Source organism: Sceloporus undulatus, unplaced genomic scaffold (genome assembly GCF_019175285.1).
Source record: "Sceloporus undulatus isolate JIND9_A2432 ecotype Alabama unplaced genomic scaffold, SceUnd_v1.1 scaffold_21, whole genome shotgun sequence".
Taxonomy (NCBI): Eukaryota; Metazoa; Chordata; class Lepidosauria; order Squamata; family Phrynosomatidae; genus Sceloporus; species Sceloporus undulatus.
This window is the reverse complement of record NW_024802943.1, coordinates 834,985-851,880: the sequence shown is the minus strand read 5'-3', so window position 1 is coordinate 851,880 and position 16,896 is coordinate 834,985.

Sequence of the window (16,896 nt, the reverse complement as noted above, 5' to 3'; positions counted from 1 at the left end):
TACCGACCTACGAAAGGATGGAAGACTGAGTCAACCTTGGGGCCCTGGGATTGAATTCACAAACTTGTGGCTATAGTATGGGCATTTTAACCACTGCATCACCAGTGCTCCCTAGCAAGCAGTCACAGAATGTCCTGGAGACTCAGCCGCCATGCTCACCACTTCCCTCTCATGACCCACAAACTGTATCACCAAAATACACTATATTTCATCCAGGCAGATTACAGAACAAAACAAAACAAACAATCCAAAAGCCTCCCATTGAGTCCCTTAATTTGCAGAATTTTTTGACTCCCCTAGTGAAAATTCCAGTGTATTTTGGGTATAAAATGCTGCATATGTACAGGAGTGTTTGCATGTGAAGAATCAGATTAATTACATTGTATTCAAATGCATATATTCACAGGAAGGAGAACCTCTGTGCTGAGGAATTTTCAGCTTGTGTTTGCACCAAAAGACATGCCAGGGTGGCCGGGGGGCAATAGATTTGTTGGGGAAAAAATATAGGACATTTCTTCAATATCTCTTCCCCAAAGTGAACTATTTTTAAAAGTTCCCAGGCAGAAATGAATGGCATTTATAGTATTATTTGCTCGTCCTATAAAAATTATGCCCGATAAATTTCAAAAGAATAGGTGCAACATGAGTCTTAATTTATATGTTTTGAAAAAAGTATATGCTTATCCTGAGATCCAATGTGGTGGTGTAGTTTGAGTGATGAACTAGGACATTAGTATTACATGACTCAGCCATGAAAACCCACTGAGTGACTTGGGGCAAGTCACACTCTCTGAGCCTCAAAGGAGGACAAATGCATCTCGCCTCTGATCAAATGTTGCCACACGCACACAAAACCCCATGAGAGGTTTTCCTTAGGCAATAACCACATAAGTTAGAAATGACTTGAAGGCACAGAACACCAACAATGTGCTTACCTTAATTTGGGGGGAGTGGTGAAGGTGGAAAGAACATTAGTTATGAAAATTATAGGAAAAAGTGACCCTAGTTTTTAAAAACCATGTAAGAAATCAGAAGGAAAGATACAGTTTTGGATCAATAGGAACTGTTTACTTTTGAGGGCTGTGTGTGGAGTGATGGTTTTCCTCAACAATTTGTATAAGTGTCGTATGTCCCAGTGGTGTCTCTAAGCAAGAAACAGGAAAAATAGTTTTAAGAGATAGTTATTGGTGTTGTATAGATATTGAGGATTGAGAATGAAATGAAAAACTGTTTGGTTTTCATTCTGTTACACAGGCCATACAAAACATTTCACTTGCAATGCCAGGAAATGAACAGGGAGATAGTCATGCATTGTCTGCAAACAGCTAAAAGTATCTTTCATTTTTATTTAAAAAATGTATACATCCAGCTCTTTTAACAACAATACTATGTGACTATAACAATACTCAAAAGATGGGCATCTGAACAAGTTTTGTTTTTAAAAACGGAAAGAGCATAGTTTCTGTGCTACCACATTCTGTGTTTTTCTGTCTTTCATTTGGTATATGATATAGAATGGTTTTAAACACTTGCTGTTTGAAATTCCTGAAGGAAATCCAGGTACTCAAGTAAAAATATTTAAATAGAAAAGGATAGGAATCCACACACTGGGAGTCCAGACATATTATTCAATATTGTCTGCCTTAATTCAGAAATGTATCATTGAAGAGGTTTCGTGAGTTTTGAGGTGTAGATGACACTGTCTGTGGAGAGGTGAATGTTAAAATCATATTTTGTCTCCATAAGAGATCAGGACTATTACATGAATAGTTTATTAGAACACATGTGTTTTCACATATTTCTGAAAATGTTTTAGGAAACGGGATACAAAACAGGAAATGGCCAATTTAAATTTATTTGTGTCAGCTGCATAATAGCTATACAGAATATGTCATGAAACCACAGGTGGTTGTTGTAGAGGAGTAATTAAGCCAAAACTCAGTATGTAAATCAAAATCCTCTTGTAATGCTGAGGAAGTGGAAATTTAAGAATTCAAAATGACTTGTCAAGTCACTACATCTGAACTAAAACTGGAACATATGCAACCTTTTGCAATAAGACAATGAAAGGTTTATAGCTACAGAAACAGCTTAGAATAACTGCCCTTTATTATTTTCATAAATCTGCTTTTTATTTCAGTTTTTATGTTGGCATGTTAAACATTTCTATTGAATTCACAGTACAGGTAAACTAATATCATGTCCATTTTACACAAATCAAGCAGCCATTTCACTACCCTGAAATTTTGATGAAATCTAAACTGGCAAGTAGAGTTAGATAATGGCGGTGCAAAAAATGGAAATTGTGCTTGGGAGGAAAAAAAATCTAAACAGTTGTATCTCAGACATTTCTTTGCAGAACTTTTCAATATTGGCCGTTTTTTGGTTCTCACTATGAAGACTTTCTGTTCAGAATTTAATGAAGGGAACTGTTGGGAAATTTAAGCATTTTTCAGGCATTCTGAAAGAATGCATAAGAAGTGGAATGAGCTGTGTAACTTGTCCCACCCTCAAATCCCTGGGTGCTTTTGGCTCCACACCTTCATTTTCCAGTCTCTATACATGAACAAGGAACTCTGAAAGGATATCCTATCTGACCAAATGGGGAGGTTTTCGGTGATAAAACAGGGTCCTCAATCATGTGAAGCATTTTGGTTGTGTTTCGTTGAATGTGGGTGGGCTCTCCATTCAGATCTTGCCACACTATGTGGCAAGGAGGGCACAGGGACATGCAGAGGGGAGTACATCCTATCGGAAGAGGCGGGATATAAATAAATATTTATTATTATTATTATTATTATTATTATTATTATTATTGTAGAAAACTGAAAATTTATTTTAGCATCAACTGACCCTTAAATTAGAATGTATCTATTATTATTATTGTTGTTGTTGTTGTTGTTGTTATTATTATTACAGTGGTACCCCGGGTTACGAAAGTAATTCGTTCCGCGGCCACTTTCGTAACCCGAAAGGCTTTCGCAAGCCGAAACTCCATAGGCACTAATGGGGAAAAGCCGCGTTTCATGCGAAAAAGCGCCGAAAAACACCAAAAAATTTTTTCGTAACCCGAAAAAACATTCGTAACCCGGAACAATAATTTCCTATGGGATTTTTTCGTATCCCGGAAATTTCGTAACCTGGGTATTTCGTATCCCGGGGTACCACTGTATTATTATGCTTTATTTATATAGCACTGTAGATTTACATAGCGCTATACATACAAACAATAAAATAAATAAAGTAGACCTGCCCATGGCGTATAATCTAAGAAATAATAGCATAATACATATAAATAATATAGAACAATACAGGAAAGGGTACAATAAAGTAAAGCAGGCAACAAATTAAAAACGTCAAGTAACAAATAAAAGTCACGCAGTGCCTGGGAACGCTTCTCTGAACATGATGGACTTCAACTCAGTTTTGAAACTGGTTAAAGAAGTGATGACCCATGCTTGTGTGGGAAGGAGATTCCAGGAGTGAGGGGCAACAAGAAAAGGGATATCTGGGACGGAGCAGTGAAAAGCCTAGGCTGAGACAGCAGACCTTGACTACTAGAATGGAGGGCACGAGTGGGAATGTGAGGAGAAAGAAGGTTAGATAAATAAGGAGGGGCAAGTCTATGCAGGGCTTTAAAAGTCAACAGCAGAAGCTTATACTGAATACGGAAAGGTAAGGGAAGCCAGTGAAGGGATGATAATAGAGGAGATACATAGTCAGAGCGGTGAGTGGATGCAATAATGTGTGCAGCTGAATGCTGAACAGAAATTAAAGGATGGAGGTGAGAGAGAGGAAGCCCTGCCAGAAGGAGGTTACAATAATCTAGTCGTGAGACAACCAGAGCATGGACTAGAATCTTGTCAGTAGAATCCGAAAGAAGAATCAAAAATGAAACCAAGACTGCAGGCTTCCTGGACCAGTCGAATAGAGATGTCGTCAACAGAAACAGAAAAGGAGTATTGAAGGGTGGACTTAGGAGGAAAGACAAGAAGCTCCGTCTTGGACATGTTGAACTTCAAACGCTGATGGCGCATTCACTGAGATACAGCTGTAAGACAAGATGAAACTTGCTGTTCAAGCCCTGGAGAAAGGTCAGGGGTGGAAAGATACAGCTGAGTGTCATCGGCGTCCAGATGAGAGGAAAAACCAAAAGAGCTAATAAGTTTTCCTAGGGACAATGTGTAGAGAGAAAACAAAAGGGTACCCAAAACAGAGCTCTAGGGTACTCCAACAGATAAGGGAACAGAGGATGAGGTCTGACCCCTCATGACCACTGCAAAAGATCTGTCTGACAAATAGGATCTAAACCAGTCAAGAACAGAGTCTGAGAAGCCAAGGTCAGAAAGTATGTCAACTAGAAGACTGTGATCAATGGTGTCAAAGGCCGCAGACAAATCAAGAAGAATGAGAACAGAGTTAAGGCCATTAGCCTTGACCCACAAAAGATCATCCGAGATCTTAGCGAGAGCCTTCTCTGTAGAATTCCGTGGGCAGAAACCATACTGAAAGGGATCGAGAATGGAGTTGGCTTCAAGAACTGGGTAGCAGAACCAGGAGGGTGATAGAAAACTGCAACTCGGATTTTAAGATATATAGCCAGGGTTTTCAGACCCCATGTTACCTTTACTAGACATTCTTCTCTGGAGTGAATTCAGATCTCAGAATTAAGTCATGTTTGTTTAAATAATTTCTGATTAATGACTGGGTAACATACAGCCTAATGCCACCCTGGTGCAGAAGACAGCGCATGGTGAGCTAGGAGCATCTTGAGAAGCAAAGTAGCTGTGATACAGTCCTTATGTCAGCATGTGATCTAACTGTATTATTTATTTTCTTACTTTAAGAAAAGTTTTTAAAAGGTACAGTGTGCCCACATCATACGCGGCTTCTAGCATATGCTGGAAGTTGCGCCAGAAAGACTTCTCCCGTGCCCTGGAAGAAACAATGGGGCGTGCACTGGGTGTGTGCCATGGGAACAAGCCCTATTAGTTCTAATGGGGCTAGTTCTAATGCGTTTTTCCCTTACACGATGGGATTTGGAACGGATCCCCCGTGTAAGGGAAGGGCCAACTTTTTCGAAAGTGCTGAGTATTTCCAGTTCTTTTCTGTTTTGATTGCATCTGCTTATTCATGAGTTGCATTCAGTCCCTTTTCTTAACATATGCTGGGTTTCCCTCTCAATCCCCTTCCTTATGTACTTTCCCTTTCCACAATTCATGTGTCATGTCCAGTCTAATGCAAAATTTCAGAAACTTATTTTATAATGCCCACTAGCCTTTTAAATTATTAGGAATTACAGAAAAAGTACTAAAGGATTAGAGCAATATTACACTAGTTAAACATTAGGATCATTTTATTTTAGTGCTAGAATTCCTATTTCTGATCTGTGTTAAATCTACCTGCTGGAAGCAATAGCTATGTTTACTGGCAGCAGTCATCTCAGCTAGTTGTAGAAACACACAAGGAAAAATTCAAATGCATTTCATTTTATAACATAATGGTATAATTTAGACTGAGCTGTAAGAATGAAAAGTACTTGAAAATACCTGACGTTCCCAGAAAATAGTTCAGGACAAAATGAACATCGTGTGGATCTTCAAAATAAAATAAACACAGGTAAAGAACACAGGGCTTCCAGTGTTCTGCTTTATCTGTATGGAGGAGGCCATAGTGTTTGGAAAATAGTATGTTTATGTACTTGCCACTATGTTTGAAAAGTATTTCATTGTGTAACTGATTATGCTGCATATTACTTCTTTGTTCCTTTTAAAAAATCAAGGACTGATAACAGAAGCATAACACTTCAGAAGTTCTTGGCAGCATGCCTCTAAAATTGTCCATACAAAGTAGCATAAGTTATTTGTTGCACTAACAGAGCAGATTTGTTCTCACAAAATTACCAAGAAGAAACAACTCATTACAAGTAAGGTAACACATTACTTCCAAACCTCCTGTGATTATCTGGTGTGGATGGATACTCACTGATAACAAATTAAAGAGAGCAACGGATTTCAAAACAGACTTGGGAAATGTCCAAAGTAGCTCCAACGTTTATAAAAAAAATCAGAATTGCTGACATCTTCATGTTGTAAAACCTAGAAAGCACAACTTGTTTTATAGGAGGGCTGTTAGCCAGGCAACTAGACACTTGCCTGATATAATGAAATTACAGTACTGTCAAATTGGCAGGATAAAGTGAGCCTGAACAGACTGGCGAAAAAAGCCCGCTTCTGGGTGTCATTGGTGTGTGTCATTTAAACGCCGCATTGCCCAATGACGTCTGGAAGCCAGCTTGAAGCTGCCGAAATGTGGTTAGCTTCATGAAGCCCCAGTGGCATGGCATTTATATGCGGCATGCTGCCAGAGCATCTTAAAGCTTGCTTCAAGCCACAGCAGGGTGGGAAAGCTAGCTTTTCACCAGCCAAAAGTGTAACAGATATTATCTACTCCTTTTTTTCATAGAATCATAGAATCGCAGAGTTGGAAGAGACCGCAAGGGCCATCCAGTCCAACCCCCTGCCATGCAGGAACTCTCAATCAAAGCATCCCTGACAGATGGCCATCCAGCCTCTGCTTAAAGACCTCCAAAGAAGGAGACTCCACCACACTCTGAGGGAATATGTTCCACTGTCGAACAGCCCTTACTGTCAGGAAGTTCCTTCTAATGTTGAGGTGGAATCTCTTTTCCTGCAGCTTGCATCCATTGCTGCGGGTCTTGTTCTCTGGAGCAGCAGAAAACAAGCTTATTCCCTCCTCAATATGAAATCCCTTCAAATATTTAAACAGGGCTATCATATCACCTCTTAACCTTCTTTTCTCCAGGCTAAACATCCCCAGCTCCCTAAGTCTTTCCTCATAGGGCATGGTTTCCAGACCCTTCACCATTTTAGTCGCCCTCCTTTGGACACACTCTAGTTTCTCAATGTCCTTTTTGAATTGTGGTGTCCAGAACTGGACACAATATTCCAGGTGGGGCCTGACCAAAGCAGAATATAGTAGCACTATTACTTCTCTTGATCTAGATCTTTTCATACCATTAAGCCTGGTATTTTACTGGTGTGGTTCTGTGGGGTTAGAGTAGGAGGCATTGTTCTACTCCTATAAAGAGGGCTGGTTTTCTGGAGGATTCCTGTTTAGCCCCATGGTTATTAATCTATGTGGTGCTACAGGGTTTCCATGTTATTCCCCATGCTGTTCAATATTTATATGAAGCTTCTGGGGGAAATCATAAGGAGGTATAGGATGGAGTTCTATCAGTATGCTGATGGTCTCTCTACTTCTCCTTTTCATCAGAGGAAGCTGGGGTTATTCAGATGCTGTAATATGCTGGATGAGGGCCAGTAAACTGAAACTGAATCCCAACAAGACAAAGGCTCTATGGACTAGTTGGTATTGGGTCTATGAATTGGGTAAATAGTATGTGCTGAATGGGTTTACACTCCCTCTGAAGGAGGAGATGTGGAACTTTGAAGTACTCAGGTGAACTATGGCCTTTCCTGGCCAGAGATAACTTAGCCACAATAGCCAATGAACTGGTCATCTCCCAATTAGATTTATTTGTTTAATACTTTGTGTTTTCCTCAGCAAGGGATCCAAACCTGCAACTACTGTAAAATGTTCTACATGATACTGCCCTTGAAGAAGACTTGGCTAACATGGCTATGTCTTTGAATTCTGCTACTATACATAGTTTTAAACACTTCTACATCTTTTAAATCTATTTTAACCCATTATGATATTTTAGCTTATTTAAATCAATTTTATTGTTTTAAATGTTTAATTTGTTCTAATGTTATTTGTAAGCTGCCCTGAAATCTTTTTGCTATCGGGTTATGCTATGCTATGCATATTTTAATAAATAATTTCAATAAATATTTGCAAGTAATCTTTCTCATGGGTTGTATGTTATTTTCTCAATATACAAATTGTTATGCATGTTTTTAAAAAAGCATTTGTAAAATTTGGACAAGTGTAAATTCTGAATGATAACTGTGTTTTGGCTTACATGTTGACTTAAAAGTGTGGAAAATATGCAAGCTCATATTAAAATATGAACCACCCATCTCACCCATCTTTAATCTTTCATTAGGAAATAGTTTTCCTATTTGGTTCACTTTGAGAGTGTGGTAAAGTTTCAAATGATTCAATCTCCAACTTTTGAAGCAACTTGCAGCCAACTGTTGCAGCCAAGATACTGCTTAGTAGGCATCAAGACAAAAGGGTCTGCTCCCAACCTCTGTTCCCTCTTGGTTGGCCAAATAGGAGGCCAAATGACACAGAAAGTGTTGGCCTTCCTTTGCCGATTTCTAGCTCCTCACCTATGTTAAATATTTTATGGGACCCAAAGTCATTACTTTCAGCTTAAATAACTGGCTCGTAGCACTCAAAGAAGCATGTTGTTGTTGTTTTTTTGTTATAAAGAGGACGACTGTACAAAATTCCTCCCCTTATTGCAAGTAGACATTCCTGTTGACTGACAATTGGAGCACCTTTTAATATGCAACTCCATTGGTCAAGAGGTACCTCTTCTTTATCTCATGAGCACCCTCAGAATGATACAATGTTATTCAAGAGCTACCAGGGTGTAATAAAATGCCAGCCAGCCACTGGGAAATATTCCAGTGCTGGCACAGGTGTCAAAAGGAAGTATTCTGAAAGAAATAAAATAAGTTGTTGTTGGCCTTTGCTCCTTCCTAAGGAAAACTAGGGCATGGGAAAAATCATGAATTTCTCTCCAGACATATTTTGCCCGCGCACCCCATTCCAGAGTTCGTTTTCTTTGGGATTTTTCTTCTGGCTCAGAACTAAGGTTAAAGGCCAAGTTCTTTGGAAATCTGTTGAAGTTTGTTGAGTTGAAGCTTTAGGCTTTTGTGACATTTCTGGTCTTTACATCTTACCCTTCTGGTGGAGCTAGTTCCAACCCTGTCAGTCTTTGCCAAGTCAGAGCCCAGGCAAGCTGGGCAAAAGAAAATTGGAAGTCGGTTTGTTGACAGAGACAGCTGAGCTCAGAGGCACTCAGGTAACAAATTGACCAGTGAATATCTTAAGACGGGTCTGGTTTATTGTCCAGATAGGGTCAGCAGGAAAAAAAATTGGGAGGCTGAACAAAGAGATGGGCTCCTTTAGCAGATAAATGGGCTGATCATTTCATATTGAGGAACAATCTCTAAAACATAGTTTACTGCACAGCTGAGGACTGAAGCATTTGCTGATGCCAAGAGCTCCTGCTCTGACCCTAGGCACGAGGAGAATTAAATGGTGCACTGTTTTTTGATGGTTAAACTCCCTGAAGAAGACACACCATTTGTTACCAGGGCTCTGATGAAGTAAAGTGCGGTTTATATGTACAAGGCCGGCCTTCAACTCGTCTCAGAATGAATGGAGAGGTAAAATTGAATTTTACACTCCTGCTGCTATGATTAATGTTCAGGCTGTCAGGTGCTGCTTTTGGCCACAAGGGGGCACTGTGGCCTCACGGTCTTTCTTCCTTTTGCCCATTTATGCCCACAGTTGTCAAATGGAAGGGAGTCTGCATAAATGAATAAAAGTTGCAAGAATAAACCTGTTACAGCAATAAATTCCCTGTGCACCCACCCCGGTAAAACCCTTTGATATGAGGCAGTACCTGACAAAGGAATAAACTTGTTAGATGAATAAAAGAGACTGTGTATGTTAAATCATCGCTTTTAACAGCACAGTTCAGCTATGGCATGGTGGTCCAAAGCAGAGACTTTGCAATAATTGTGTTGCATAGGAGGGGTGGTGGCAGGCAGAGGAGGGGAAAGAGATAAACCAAGTAAAGCTGGATTGCAAAATGCAAATTGCACTCGGAATATGTTGCACTGTCTGGAAATGTCATGCTATTTTTATTTTATTTTATTTTTTAAAAGTTTAAAAAGTTAAAAGATAAATGTATACAGGTATACACTAGATAGATAGATAGATAGATAGATAGATAGATAGATAGATAACCTTTATTAGTAACCTTTATTTAGAAAGTGCTGTAAATTTACACAGCGCTGTACTGTACAATCTTTTTAATTGGACAGTTCCCTGCCCTCAGGCTTACAATCTAAAAAGACACGACACAAAAGGAGAAGGGAGTGGTGGTGGGGAAGGGGATGAGGTCCAGGAGTCTTCTCTACCTCCGAGGCCTGGACCAAGTCTTTCAGTTCTGTGTCCATTCACTCTACCACACTGGCTCGCTTATGCAATTTTTTTTCTTTAGCTTACTGAATAACTTCAATTTCTTCCCATCTGAAGCCTTGCTTGCTGGTTCTGCTTGCACTGGGGATAGCCTAAGCCATTTTGGTGCCTGGGATGAAGGGTACAACAGTGCCTGGGCCTCTCATTCCATGTTCCAAAGCCCTGGGCCTTGCCGATGCATCACCCTTCATTATGTGCTAAGTCGGGACACTTGAAGAGCCAGTGTAATGTAGTGGTTTGAGTGATGAACTATGACTGGAGATGAGAGTTCAAAAACCTGCTTGGCCATGGAAACCTACTGGGTGACCTTGGGCAAGTCACACCCTCTCCACTACCGAGGAGGCATTGGCAAATCCGTTTTGAATAAATCTTGCCAAGAAAACCTTGTGAAGGGTTTGCCTTGTGTTGCATGCATAGTGTGCTTTCAAGTTGTTTCCAGCTTATAACTACCCTAAGGCAACCCTATCATGGGGTTTTCTTGGCAAGATTTGTTTAGAGAAGATTTGCCATTGCTTTCCCCTGAGGTTGAGAGATAGTGACTTGTCCAAGATCATCCATTGGGTTTACATAGAATTGAACCCTGGCCTCCAGAGTTATAGACGAACACTCAAACCACTACATCACAGTAAATTGAAATAAATTGGAAACAACAGCTGCGTAACAAGCTTAGGGGGTGAAGGCAGGCTATGCCATATACACAAACTGGCCATCCAACATCTCACTCTTGTTTCCTACCACAAGTGTTCAGTGGCGGACAGACTCCTATTCTACCTACTGGTAGGGCAGGTCCTTACCTGCATGGCTCCCAATTTTGAATGAGAGTCAGGAGGACCTTTAGAACAAAGTGATTTGGCCTTCATTTTTTCTTCTTTAAGAAAAGATGAAAACTGATTCCAGCTCCTTCTCCTTGTGCTTCTGGATGACAAAGCAAAAGCATAACACGATAAAATAGGTTTTCATATCTCTGCTCTAGGAAGAGGTGAGTGTCTTTTCTTCACATTTATTGCTCTTTCCATTTTACAATTACTCAGTTGGTTTTTTTTAAAAAAAAAATCTGTTCAAGAATGCTTCTTACCAAAACTTTTTCTCAGGCCCAGGTTGTTGAGGTGAAGTTGCTGGACTTACTACTTCATTTCCACACACAAAGGAATTTGAATTTGAATCTCAACTGACATTCTCACTTACCAGTGGCAGATATATGTCTGTCACTGGTTTCCACTCCACTAAATGCATCTAAGAAGTAGACTGAAGTCTACGAAAGCTCATGCTACCAACTTCTTTCTTTCAGTTAGTCTCAAAGGTGCTACAAGATCTCTCTATGTACTGACTCTACAGACTAACACAGGTATATCTTTGAATTCTCCCACACTATCTATGATAGGGTCATCATATGTTGAAGTCAACTTGAAAGCACATAACTATTGTTACTACTGTTTATCTACTGTCAAGTTATAGAAGAAAATCAAGAGATATATCCAAATCCTAACTGTTTAGCTCACTCACATTAAAAATACTTATATAAAATAAAATACTTATATATATTGGTTTCACCCCAGACTATGCTTAATGAGGTTTAGTCTCACTGAGGTCAATCTAATTTCAATTAGTCATTACTAACTTGTCTCACTGACTTTGGCTGCATCCACACTGCAGGAATAATCCAGTTTGACACCACTTTAACTAACTCAGTGCTATGAAATTCTGGGAATTGTAGTTTTGTGAGATATTTAGCCTTCTCTGCAGAGCGCTCTGGTGCCACAACAAACTACAGTTCCCAGAATTCCATAGCACTGAGCCATGGCAGTTAAAGTAGTGTAAAACTGTATTATTTATGCAGTGTGGATGCAGCCTTAATTGGGATTAAAGCTGAATTACTGTGGATTCAGCTCTGAATAGGCATGAATGAATGTGGCTGTCTGTCTAGTATGTCTTTGACAACTGAATACAGCTGGGTCCTCTGGCATGGCAAAATCTGAGGGGCCAATCCTCCATTCCCTAAACCCTGAAAAACAAAATCCCAGCATAGCACATTCTACCCACAGAAATCTTGAAGGTCGGCATCATTTGCAATATGCATATATTTTAACTCCCTCTTGTCCCTGCTTTAGGCCAGAAAATTGTTTTTACACATTTGAAAATTAATGGCATTTTAATATGACATATTTTGCTTAATAGGATTTTAACTTCTCATCAGCTTTTTAGCTTCATCTTTTGTTTAGCCTTGCTGTACGCAGCCGTGTGTTCCATGTCAGGGTGGAAATAAATTAATTAAAGAACAATGTAATTATTTAATTTAAAAAAGATATGGTAAGTACTTCAAGTTTTAAAGAAACTTTTAAAAAATAATCTTTAAAGAGAATATTCTGCATTCCAAGGATAAGGCAGAGTTTGCCACTTTCCCCCTAAATTTGAGGTGATGAGGGGGCCCATGTGGGCTGGAGGGGTGCACTGGGATCTTGTAAGAGGCCTGCAGGCTATACACCCGCTCTAAGAAAGTCTTCAAAAACCTCTGTGAGAAAGCCAGGCCATTTTCGAAGTCCATTTGTATTTTAGGAATTATTCTGCACAAAATTTGCACATGGTTGATATACACAGAAAACAGCTGTTTCTGTGCAGGAAACAGCATTTTCTATACAGAAAATAAAAACCCGTTTCCTGCACAGAAAAGGCTGTTTTCTGTGTATACCAACCATGTGCAAATTTTGCACAGAATAAGCCCCCACTTACATCATTATCAGCTTTCTTTTGGACAAAAGAAAAAGGTATTCTGCATAAATTTTTTTATTTTTTGTACAGAAAATGATTCCTGTGCAGAAAACACTGTTTTATGTGCAAAAGAGTCACATGCAAAAATTTCCACAGAATACACCCCAACCTGTGAAAATTCTCATTAGTTCAGGATTCTTTTTGTCAGGACTTCTTACACTAAAAATATATTTTTGATCATTTTTGGGAATATTTTCAAATAATCTTTCTATTCCTAATCTGGATGGACATCCAGTTGCAAAAGAGGATGTGGGGTATCAGATCCAGTGCTAGCAGTTGGGCCTATTGGGCATTAAACAAGGCTCATGTGTCAAGGAAGAGTCCACTTTTAAGACCTGTACTTCAGTCTTTTCTAATTATTTCCCCTGGTCTGGCATAATGGTATCTGGAGTTAGACCCACTCAAAGTTATCACATTGCTAGAGGATACTATGTAGAGGCCATTGTGATTGATGAAAAGGGTAGCTGGGTCCAGTCTGACTGCTGCACTTTCTGTGACTAGGTTCAACTAGTTGAGCCTATTGGTGGAGCAGAGTTCATAAGACAGCACTTTGCCCAGGAGAACAGTCTCCGTCTTGGAAATGGATCTTCTGGGGAATTAATTTTGTCAAAAGGATCTACACCTAGAAGCAGATTCTTTCCAAACAGGACTCTGAGGCAACTGTGTCCTTAGAGAACAGAAGTGGGCAGCTTTTGTTCAGGAGCCACTTTTCTGATCTTGGTACCACTGAGGTGCCACCAGGGCTATCTCAAAATGAAAAGACAAACCAAATCAAAACTAGTTTTGAAAAATCATTCTTTTTTTAAAAAAAGTTCAAAAGTATATTGGAGATGGGCTATAATCTATTTAGAAGTAAATGGCTGGTCCAGTCCATGGGCACATTAGGGCAGTTAGAGGTTATACCTGCTCACCCCGCCATAGACTTTGTCTACTCCACCACAGCCTGGCTGTGATTTCCCTAAGGGTGGATTGACAAAGGTGCACAAGAGAAGCCTCAATTTACAGCATTCTTTCTCTTCTGAAATTGCAGTGATCATGATGGGAACAAGGAGAAAAGCACAAGTTCTCCTGACAGACAATAAATGGTTGAAAGATATCAATGAGTCAATATCTCCCCCTCCCTGACTCTCCTAAACGAGGAATTTTTTTTTGACAATCTGCTATTGTGGTGCTGTTAGTGGTGGGGAGGGAAATCCCTCTAAGAGCAAGGAGTTTGTGTAGAAGGGGATAAGTTAACATTAAATGGGCATCCGGTGACAGGAAAGGAAATGGCGGGACAGCTGGAAATGCAGAAGGAGATCTGAGAAAATCGATACAAGATAAGCGTTCCAGGGGTAGTGCTGTTCATCAGGTGACAAAGTTAAAGGCAGCAAGATACTAAAAGGAAGAAAATATCACTGACCCCCTGCAATATTGATCAAACAGCTGAGACACCCAAGGCCAAACTCACCAATAAAGTGAGACGTATCAGCAAGAAGCCTATGAGAGCAGATTGAGCTGGTTTGTGAAGGTCTTAAAAATAGGGAGGAGGTGATGGTGGGGGAGGCTTAGCTGCGAGAATTCTTGTTAACCATCTCCTTTGTCTTGTTATGTGTGAGATTGTGAAAGGTGACCCTGTGGAGACTTTAAAACTTCCTGTATGTGAAAATTCAAAATGAACCAATGCTTGCCTATGCAAGGAGGATACATGTTCAGACTAACTTAGCTGCTGCTCTGCAAGAAGGAGAAATTCACCTGACTTCATCACATGCAGCTGATGTAGCCTGGGCTCTCCTCCTGCCTCTTTGTCTGGTGGGTTTTTGTTGTTTGCAGGGGCCATGACCAGGTTCCTTCACTTCAGGGTCCTCCAGATATATTAAACTACAGTTTTCATCATCCACAAATGACATGGCCATTCACCGTGAGAATTAGAGATTAGCACATCTGCTGAGTGTGAACACTTGCAATAATTCAGGTAAAAAAATTATTTTGGGGGGAATCCAGATTATTGGTGCTGTTACATACTTTTAGATTTTGGATTTAATTGTTTTACAGGACCCTTTCACATTATATAGATACAGTGCTTTGATTCCACTTGAACTGCCATGGCTGCTCTCTAGGGAATTGTGGGCTTTGTAGTTTGGTGATGCACTATTACTCTCCAGCTGGGAATTCTAAATACCCCTCCTTAAAGTGCAAGTCCTAGGATTCCATAGGATATTACCATGACAGTTTAAGTGAAAGGATATCCAGACTTCCAATGACAAAGTCCTATCTTGATGGTAGTACTGACACTGGTAACCATTTATATAACAAAAATATCTGGTTTTGTGTTATAATTTGGTAGAACAATGGTGAGAAAAATCAAGATGGCTTCTGCATGTAAAAATTAAGAGGTAATGGTTACAATTCAGAAATAGGAGATAGTTTGGATGTTAATTTTTGGCTTGATGTTTTTACTTGCTTCAGTGTTATACTTCTTGCTGTTGTGTGCCTTCAGCTCATTTCCGTCTTAAGGCAACCTAAGGTGAACCCATTATGACCTTTTTAAAGGAAGATTTGTTCAGAGGAGGTTTGCCATTGCCTTCCCCTGAGGCTGAGAACATGTGACTTGCCCAGGGTCATCCAGTGGGTTTCATGGCCAAGCAAGGAATTGAACATTGGTCTCCAGTTGTAGTACAACACTCAAACCACTACACCATCTATCATCTTTAAAAATAATTATTGAACTAGTAAAATTAAGGCCTGGATTCTAAGAGAGGTCAGCTGAAGGAAGCTCATATAAGGAGCATTTCTTATTCAGTCCTCTGTGGGGTTGTCAGGTCAGCAGCATCCCTTTTCTTGAAATTTCCAAGTCTTAACTTGACATTAGGAGCAAGATCACACAGGCAGGGCAAACAGTGGGGAGTACGGCTGCCGTAATTCTTTCCCACAAAACAGGAACAAAAGCATATGAGGCTAGATTGGGTGGATTATCGACAGAGGATTTTTTTTTTTACAAAAAACTTCTTTATTAAGTTTTTAGCTGTATTTTATTTTAATCTCTATTGCAAATCAGCTTGATTCATGTGGCATGAGAGAGGCAAGACTGAAACAAAGTACAATAACATAAAATAAATGAGTGCTTAAAAAATCATTACCTTGCCTCAGTCACTGGTTGGGAAGGGGAACTTAGGCCTGTTACAGACTGCCAAAATAAAGCTGCTTCGGGTCTCTTTGGAGGTATGCTGTTTAAATGATGCATGCATCAGAAGAATCCGGAAGCTGCACCAAAGCTGTACTCCAGTGCTTAGGAATGTAGTGTAGCTTTGGCGCGACTTCCAGGCTCTTAGGACCCATGCATCATTTAAAATGGCATATCTCCAACAAGGCCCGAAGCAGCTTTATTTTGGCAGTCTGTAACAGGCCTTAGATTCATTGTCCTCTGCTTATAGCTCCTCTTGTTTTCCCACAAATTCCTTCTCCTCACAATGGACAATCCATTAAGAAAGGGATACAGTTGTTCCTCAGTGCCTTTTTGTTGTTAATGTCAAGAACCTTCCCTTTGTAAACTTATTTTATGCATTATTGGCCCAAAACAGATGGGCAAAAAGCTCTGTGTTTGCACCAAGCTGGGGACATGGTGTATAGATGATGCATGCCCCCAGATTGGTTGGAATCATAGAATCATAGAGCTCAAAGAGACCACAAGGGCCATCCAGTCCAACCCCCTGCCATGCAGGAACTCTCAATCAAAGCATCCCTGACAGATGGCCATCCAGCCTCTGCTTAAAGACCTCCAAAGAAGGAGACTCCACCACACTCTGAATATTGCTTCCTGTATCATCATGGCCAGAACTGACATCTCAAGGAATGAATACACCAAGCTTTTACTGTGCAAATGCACTCTTAACCAGCACTGAAGCCTTGGCTTCCAAGCTAGGTACAAACTTGCACCTTCAT